Below are 9,584 nucleotides of genomic sequence, written 5' to 3'. Positions count from 1 at the left end.
GAACGAGGCTAAATATTAAGCAGACTCATCAGAAACGTGGTTCACTGCAGAATCAGTGAGGATAGGAATATGTCGAAAAATCTGGCAAGGAAAGGAGGACAGGCTGGCAGGACATGTATCTGAAACATCAAGGACTAACTTCCATGGTGTTACAGGGGGCTGTGGAGGGGTAAACGCTGTAGCTGAAGACAGATTGTAGAAGCAGCCAACAAATAATTGAGGATGTAGGGTGCAAGCGCTACTCTAAGACGGAGAGGTCGATACTGTAGAGGAATTCGTGGTGGCAGGCCACTTCGAAACACAAGACTGATGATTAAAAAGAAAATATCCAAACACATTGCCTTCAACAAGAGGTAAGACTTTGTCTTTCCTTTCCTTTCCCCCCTGTGTATTCGACGTTGCGATGGACCGGAGCTTCCTCCCCCACATAGAGACGCTTTTCGCGGTATTTCCCCAGTGAACTGCGAGCCGTTACTTGGCTTCTGCCCGCACAAAGGGAAACCAGGTCTCGTTCCACCCCCGGCCGTGATAACGGCCGGATCGGTCTTTGTCTGCCATGACAATGCGTTCGATTTGCAGTAGAGGGCGTGTCTATATACCTCTCCGCTACCGAGAGAACAACTGCACGGCCAGCGGAGAGAACGTGAAACCGGAACACAGGAATGTTCACAAACGTAGCGACAGATACACCACAGTCGTAGAGTTCTACCAGCAATTCTTTGTTATCTAGCGCGCATAATTTAGTCGTAATGACAAATTCATGACTGCCAGGTGTTTACCACGGTAGTTAAGTCCAAAGGATGCGATATAATGTCTGTGAGCGAACGGAAACAAATGTACGCGGATTTTTCATTAGCTAACGGAAAAGTTTCATTTTAAAATGAATGAGCGCCTGTCAATACACATTGCCACTAAAACCCATGGTCGGATGCCTATGTAACTTCCACATCTACGTGGATACTCTGTAAATCACACTGAACTGCCTGGCAGGAGATTCACCGAACCACCTCCACAATAATTATGTTATTCTAATCTCGAACACCGCGCTAAAAAAACGAACACCTGTAGTTTCCCGTGCGACCTCTTATTTCTCTAATTTTATTATGATGATCGTTTCTTCCTATGTAAGTCGGCGTCAACAAAATATTTTCGCACTCCGAGGAGAAAGTCGGTGATTGAAATTTCGTGCTTCAGTCTGGAACCGCGCGACCGCTACGATCGTAGGTTCGAATCCTGCCTCGGGCATGGATGTGTGTGATGTCCTTAGGTTAGTTGTTAGGTTTAAGTAGTTCTAAGTTCTAGGAGACTGATGACCTCCGATCTTAAGTCCCATAGTGCTCAGAGCCATTTGAACCATTTTTTTTTTTTTTTTTTTTTTAATTTCGTGAGAAGACCCACCGCTACAAGGAACGCCTTTCTTTTGATGATTTCCTCCCTATTAATGGCCTGCTCTTGCCATATGTACTTGGAGGTGATGTTGTTGTTGTTGTGGTCTTCAGTCCTGAGACTGGTTTGATGCAGCTCTCCATGCTACTCTATCCTGTGCAAGCTTCTTCATCTCCTAGTACCTACTGCAACCTACATCCTTCTGAATCTGCTTAGTGTATTCATCTCTTGCTGTCCCCCTACGATTTTTACCCTCCACGCTGCCCTCCAATACTAAATTGGTGATCCCTCGATGCCTCAGAACATGTCCTACCAACCGATCCCTTCTTCTAGTCAAGTTGTGCCACAAACTTCTCTTCTCCCCAATCCTATTCAATACCTCATTAGTTATGTGATCTACCCATCTAATCTTCAGCATTGTTCTGTAGCACCACATTTCGAAAGCTTCTATTCTCTCCTTGTCCAAACTATTTACCGTCCATGTTTCACTTCCATATATGGCTACACTCCATACAAATACTTTCAGAAATGACTTCCTGGCACTTAAATCTATACTCGATGTTAACAAATTTATCTTCTTCAACCGAAAAACATAAAACTTTTAATATAATCCATTATGGAGTCGAGGTAGCAGTAGTCGTTATACTGTTTATCACTGTTAGCATTCAACCGCGATTCTTATACATATATTTTAACAACGCGTTTCAAGAGAGAATACTCTCATCATCAGGTTGTAAAGTCTATGTCATGAAATAAAACGGACTAAAAAGACAAAATACCATCACAAATAGTTGGGAAGTCCATAGAGTAAAACAGAATTAAAAGTATATTGGACTGTGGGTCCTCGTCTTACACTGAAGACGGCACAGTGCGACAGCATATTTGGTAGCTATAGGACGGCCATCGACTTGTGTCAACAACTTCAGTGTAAGACGAGGACCCACAGTCCAATATACTTTAATTCTGTTTTACTATATGGACTTCCCAACTATTTGTGATGGTATTTTGTCTTTTTAGTCCGTTTAATTTCATGACATAGATTTTACAACCTGATGATGGGAGCATTGTCTCTTGAAACGCGTTATTAAAATACATGTATAAGAATCGCGGTTGAATGCTAACAGTGATAACCAACATAAAACTTGTAACAGCTATAATTATTAGTCTGCTGATGATACAAATACTGATGTAATGTTATTCAGTGCATTGTCCTCAGTCGTCAATATAACCATCTAGAGTTACACCCGTTACATCGTGTACCTTGATTATACACTGAAGCGCCAAAGCAACTGGTATCGGTATGCGTATTCAAATAATAATACAGGTATATCTGGACAGGCAGAACACGGCGCTGTGGTCGGAAATGCCTGTACAAGACAACAAGTGTATAGCGCAGTTGAGAGATCGGTTACGGCTGATCAAATGGCGGATTATCAAGATTTAAGTGAGTTTCAACGTGGTGTTATAGTCGGCGATGGGACACAGCATCACCAAGGGAGCGATGAAGTGGGGATTTTCCAGTACGACCGTTTCACGAGGGTATCGTATCAGGAATCCGGTAAAACATCAAATCACCGAAATCGCTGCGACCGGAAAAAGATCCTGCAAGAACAGGACTAACGAGGACTGAAGGGAGCGCAAACCATCCGCAAACTGCTGCAGATTTCAATGCTGGACCACCAACAAGTGTCGCCGTGCGAGCCATTCAACGAATCATCATCGATATGGGCTTTCCGAGCCGAAGGCCCACTTGTGTACCGGTGATGACTACTCGACACGTAGCTTTACTCCTCGCCAGGGCCCGTAAACACCGACATACGACTGTTTATGACTGGAAACATGTTGCGCCGTCGGACGACACTGGTTTCGGATTGTATCGGCCGGATGGACGTGTACGGGTAGGGAGGTAACCCCATTAATCCATGAACCCTGCATGTCAGCAGGGGGCTGTTGAAGCTGGTGGAGGCTCTATAATGGTGTGTGGTGTGTGCAGCTGGAGCAATATGGGACCCCTGATACATGGAGATATGACCCTGACAGGTGACTCATACGTAAACTTCCTCTCAGATGACCTGGATCCTTTCATATATGAAGATGGTATCTGCTCTTTCGAACATGTACGAAAGAACAGATACCATCTTCATATAGTTAAGGCTAATCTGCCATTAACCTTCTTCTTCTGTGCTGGATGCACACGCATTGCCCGAACTCTTACGGGACTCGGTAAGATTGTCTGCCGCGAGTAACGATTGTAGTGGGCAGGGGCACTACCAATGTAGTGTGTGAATATTAACAGCCGGCACGGTCGCTCAGTGTGTTCCGTCACAGGGTCAATGGATCAATGACGAACTGAAACGAGTGTCTTGCGACGTCCACCCCGAGCAGATGCAACGAACTAAAAACCGAACAAAATGAGATTTAAAAAAAGAAAAAAGAAGAAAAATATGGATAGAGCGTAGTCTGCCACGTAAGCAGGAGATCCCGGGTTCGAGTCCCTGTGGGGGCATGCATTTTCAACTGTCCCTGTTAATGTATATCAACGCCTGTAGACAGCTTAGCGTCTTGATTTAATTATCATTTCATACTAAGAGAGCTGCATGGTCACCGATGGTATTGTTCATTTGGACATGTGCGAAAGAACAGATACCATCTTCTTATAGTTAAGGCTAACCGGCCATTGACCTTCTTCTTCTGTGCGGATGCACGCGTATTGCCCGAACTCTTACGGGACTCGGTAAGATTGTCTGCCGCGAGTAACGAGTGTAGTGGGCAGGGGCACTGCGAATGTAGTGTGTGGACATTAAATTGGGAATGTGGGTCTCACGGGGAGCGTGCAAGGGATAAATCCCTGTAGTCGCACTATCCTCTGTGTCCGCTGTGGCTCAGATGGATAGAGCGTCTGCCATGTAAGCAGGAAATCCCGGGTCCGAGTCCCGGTCGGGGCACACATTTTCAACTGTCCCCGTTGATGTATATCAACGCCTGTCGACTGCTTAACGTCTTGATTTAATTATCATTGCATCCATTCACGTCCATTGTGCATTCCGACGGACTTGGACAATTATACCAAAACAATGCAAGACCCCACATATCCAGAAATGCTACAGAGTGGCTCCAGGAACACTTTTCTGAGTTTAAACACTTCTGCTGGCCATCAAACGTCCCAGTAATGAACATTATTGAGCATATCTGAGATGCCTTGCAACGTACTGTTCGGAAGAGATTTGCAGCCCCTGGTACTCTTACGGATTTATGGATGGCCCCCCAGGATTCATGATGCCAGTTCCCTCCAGCATTTCTTCACACATTAGTCGAGTCCATGCCAATTCGTGTTGCGGCATTTGTGCGTGCTCGCGGGGGCGCTACACGATATTAGGCAGGTGTACCAGGTTCTTTGGCTCTTCTGTGTTCTGCCCTTTACACCCTCTAGTTTGGTCGTATTTAGGAACGGCCTGAAAATAAGGAATGGTCTAGTGGGTTTAATAAACAAAAATATATAAACAGCAGCTCTGGTACCCTACCATTACACTGCGTTTGATATCAGGCACTGACTTCGCCAGCCGTGAGCACTTTTCAGTAAGCGTTCAGCGGCCGCCGCTGTACCGTTACGCGGCCAGACGGCACGACTTACCGAAACGCGGACGGGCCAAGGCGGATCCGACTGCGCCCCGAGGCAAGGACACGGCGCCCGGGCGAGGTCCCCGCTTTCGCTGCCACCTGCCTGCGTCCTCAGCTGCCCCTTACCAGCCCGAACCTGACGACGACAGCGCGAAAGTCTGCCGAAACTGTGCGCAACAGATCACGCTTCACTCAGTTCTAAACGACCACAACGGTGGACCAGACAACTCGGAAACTGGGCCGTACTCGTCATCGTCCCAAAAATGTCTGTCGGGTGGACGGGGTGACACTGTCCAACTCTGTTTTGTCATGTGTTTGGCAGTCCTCAGACTTTTGTGCGGCCGTGTTGTAACAAAACATCTCCTGGGTTGCTGAAGGCGCGTCTTGAATCTTGCTAACGTGTTCACATATGTTTCTGTATTAATGGCACCGCCTCTTAGGAACAGTACCGAGCGAGGTGGCGCAGTGGTTAGACACTGGACTCGCATTCGGGAGGACGACGGTTCAATCCCGCGTCCGGCCATCCTGATTTAGGTTTTCCGTGATTTCCCTAAATCGCTTCAGGCAAATGCCGGGATGGTTCCTTTCAAAGGGCACGGCCGCCTTCCTTCCCCGTCCTTCCCTAATCCGATGAGACCGATGACCTCGCTGTCTGGTCTCCTTCCCCAAACCAACCAATCTTAGGAACACATCCATGAGAATCACACATTCACACTCCCAAAACACGGCCATCACGACCTTACTGGCGAAAGCCGTTGCTTTGGATTTTTTTCTTCTGTGGGAAATGGGAATGGCGCCGTTCCATCGGCTGTCGTTTTGTTTCGGGCTCAAAATGGTGAAACCAGGTTGCATGACGTGTCACAATCCGAAACAACAAGGCCTCCCTTTCAGCTTCAAAACGTTGCAAAAAAAAATCGAGACAAATGTTTTTTCTGTGCGATTTGTGATCGACCGTTAGGCACCGCGGGACCCCTCTTGTACACACTTTTGAATATCCAAAAGAGCGGATAATTGCCACCACATTTCTTTTGCTGATTGACGGATGTAGCGCCAACTGCCGAGTCGTAATGCACCTGTCCTCGCGAATGACGCCACCAGTTCGCTGCAACTTGTCAGGTATGACAGCCGTGCCGGCCGCAGTGGCCGTGCGGTTAAAGGCGCTGCAGTCTGGAACCGCAAGACCGCTACGGTCGCAGGTTCGAATCCTGCCTCGGGCATGGATGTTTGTGATGTCCTTAGGTTAGTTAGGTTTAACTAGTTCTAAGTTCTAGGGGACTAATGACCTCAGCAGTTCAGTCCCATAGTGCTCAGAGCCATTTGAACCATGACAGCCGTGGATGGTCCCCCCGCCCCTGCAAATCGTGGAGCTCCGCCGAACCGTCTTCTGACGACCTCACCCTCCGTGCCCAGCGACCAACTGTACTTCTGTCTACAGCAGCTGCGTTTGTGAATATTCTTCGCAGTTTCTTTCTCTTCTGTGAGAAAATCAGTGACGGCACGTTGCTTCACCTACATACGCCACTTTGAAACTGTCCTATCTACGAGGTGCATTCAAGTTCTAAGGCCTCCGATTTTTTTTCTAATCAACTACTCACCCGAAATCGATGAAACTGGCGTTACTTCTCGACGTAATCGCCCTGCAGACGTACACATTTTTCGCAACGCTGACGCCATGATTCCATGGCAGCAGCGAAGGCTTCTTTAGGAGTCTCTTTTGACCACTGGAAAATCGCTGAGGCAATAGCAGCACGGCTGGTGAATGTGCGGCCACGGAGAGTGTCTTTCATTGTTGGAAAAAGCCAAAAGTCACTAGGAGCCAGGCAGGTGAGTAGGGAGCATGAGGAATCACTTCAAAATTATCACGAAGAAACTGTTGCGTAACGTTAGCTCGATGTGCGGGTGCGTTGTCTTGGTGAAACAGCACACGCGCAGCCCTTCCCGGACGTTTTTGTTGCAGTGCAGGAAGGAATTTGTTCTTCAAAACATTTTCGTAGGATTCACCTGTTACCGTAGTGCCCTTTGGAACGCAATGGCTAAGGATTACGCCCTCGCTGTCCCAGAACATGGACACCATCATTTTTTCAGCACTGGCGGTTACCCGAAATTTTTTTGGTGGCGGTGAATCTGTGTGCTTCCATTGAGCTGACTGGCGCTTTGTTTCTGGATTGAAAAATGGCATCCACGTCTCATCCATTGTCACAACCGACGAAAAGAAAGTCCCATTCATGCTGTCGTTGCGCGTCAACATTGCTCGGCAACATGCCACACGGGCAGCCATGTGGTCGTCCGTCAGCATTCGTGGCACCCACCTGGATGACACTTTTCGCATTTTCAGGTCGTCATGCAGGATTGTGTGCACAGAACCCACAGAAATGCCAATCTCTGGAGGCGATGTGTTCAACAGTCATTCAGTGATCCCCCAAAACAATTCTTTCCACTTTCTCGATCGTGTCGCCAGACCGGCTTGTGCGAGACCGAGGTTGTTTCGGTTTGTTGTCACACGATGTTCTGCCTTCATTAAACTGTCGCACCCACGAACGCACTTTCGACACATCCATAACTCCATCACCACATTTCTCCTCCAACTGTCGATGAATTTCAATTGGTTTCACACCACGCAAATTCAGAAAACGAATGATTGCATGCTGTTCAAGTAACGAAAACGGCGCCATTTTAAGTATTTAAAACAGTTCTCATTCTCGCCGCTGGCGGTAAAATTCCATCTGCCGTACGGTGCTGCCATCTCTGGGACGTATTGACAATGAACTCGGCCTCATTTTAAAACAATGTGCATGAAAAAAAATCGGAGGCTTTAGAACTTGAATGCACCTCGTATTGGAAGTGACGGAATCTTGGCGCACTCACTCAGGAGACCTCAAACAACACAGACTCAACGTTTCGCATTCGTACCATTGTTTTTCGGCCGAGTTCTATGCACAAGCACGAAACTGAGGCAGGAACCAACACGCTACGTGAACATGACTGAGAAAGGATCAACACATAAGCGACCCAAACTAACAATGCATGACACTGCATGCCACTACATAGTCAGAAATAACGCAACAGGCAGTAACAATGATAAAACAAACATCGATACCTCAGAGTAAGATCGTAGTAATAAGTTAACTTCGCCTGGGAGGAGAAGTCCCGAAAAATTTTCATTCCGAGGCTCCTCCTCCCCAACGATACAGTGCGTAGTGTTTAAAGTATACCGCACACAAGTAGACATCTATCGTTCGTCTTATTAAGTGTAGACAGAAGTACGAGGGTTGGAACATTAATAGTGGCAACTATTTATTTACAGCTCGTACAAAATAGATACGTGTTTCAAAGCTTTACTGACCTTCAAAGTAGTAACCAGCATTGTGTATAACCCATTGTCAGCGATGTGGAAGTCGTAGGACACTCTTAGCAGTGCCAGTTGTGTTGACAGTTAGACTGGCGCGGTCTGTTACCCTACAAATTGGTGGCAGATCTGAAGCGAATGCCGTGGAGTGTTTCCTTCAGTTTAGAAATCAAGTTGATCTCACGAGGGCTTCAGTCAAGGGAGTGCAGTAGGTGGTATAGCACTTAACAGCCCCATCAGTCAAACAAATCAGTAACAGCTTGCACTGTACGTGCTTGAGCATTGTCCTGCAAAATGATGGTCAGATTCTGCAGAAAGTGACATTACTTCTGTCTCTAAGCTGGTCGTAGGTTGTGTTCTAAAAATGAACAGCATAGCTTCAGAACTGCAATAGATCGCGCTGCTCGAACTGTCAACCGAACTGGCACTGCTAAGAGTATTCTACGTCGCTGGCAGCGGATTATACACAATGCTGGTGACTACTTTGAAGGTCAGTAAATCTTTGAAACACGTATCTATTTTTTACGATCTTTAAACAAATAGTTGCCGCTATTGAAGTTCCAAGGCAACGGCCTTGCCACAGTGGATACACCGGTTCCCGTCACATCACCGAAGTTAAGCACTGTCGGACGTGGTCGGCACTTGGATGGGTGACCACCCAAGTCGCCATGCGCTGTTGCCATTTTTCGGGGTGCACTCAGCCTCGTGATTCCAATTTAGGAGCTACCCGACCGAATAGTAGCGGCTCTGGTAAACGAAAACCATGATAACGACTGGGAGGGCGGTATGCTGACCACGCACCCCTCCTATCTGCATCCTCAACTGAGGATGACACGGCGGTCAGATGGTCCCGATGGGCCACTTGTGGCCTGAAGACGAGGTGCATTGCATTGCATTCAAGGTCCAACCCTCGTGAAGAACATGTGTGGTCAGATGCTAGGACCAGTCCGTACACAGTGTTCCAGAAATGTTACTATAAGCTTCGAGTGGTTGAAGAGGGAGTGTTGAAGAATAATTCAAGAATAGGAACCCGTGTACAGAACTTCATCCAAGGACGCAACAGAGCGTTGAAGTTATTGTACGGTGATGCACCACAGACGGAACATCTTACAATGTTGTTTGTTATTCAGTGTTCGCGTCTGACTGCCACGATAGCAGTTGGAGAAAATGAAATTAGCTGGTGCACAGACAGGCCTTGTCGTAGGTTATGATCTTAAAATGAGCAGCATACAGA

General features: G+C 47.1%; 1 pseudogene; it reads left to right on the top strand.

Annotated features, from left to right (window-relative positions):
* Window positions 1-8,914: 8,914 nt before the first annotated feature.
* LOC124551409 lies at window positions 8,915-9,032 on the top strand (annotated as a pseudogene).
* Window positions 9,033-9,584: the final 552 nt, after the last annotated feature.

Source organism: Schistocerca americana, chromosome 9 (genome assembly GCF_021461395.2).
Source record: "Schistocerca americana isolate TAMUIC-IGC-003095 chromosome 9, iqSchAmer2.1, whole genome shotgun sequence".
Classification (NCBI taxonomy): Eukaryota; Metazoa; Arthropoda; class Insecta; order Orthoptera; family Acrididae; genus Schistocerca; species Schistocerca americana.
The sequence above is the reverse complement of the archived record's forward strand: the minus strand, read 5'-3'. Positions and strand labels throughout refer to the sequence as shown.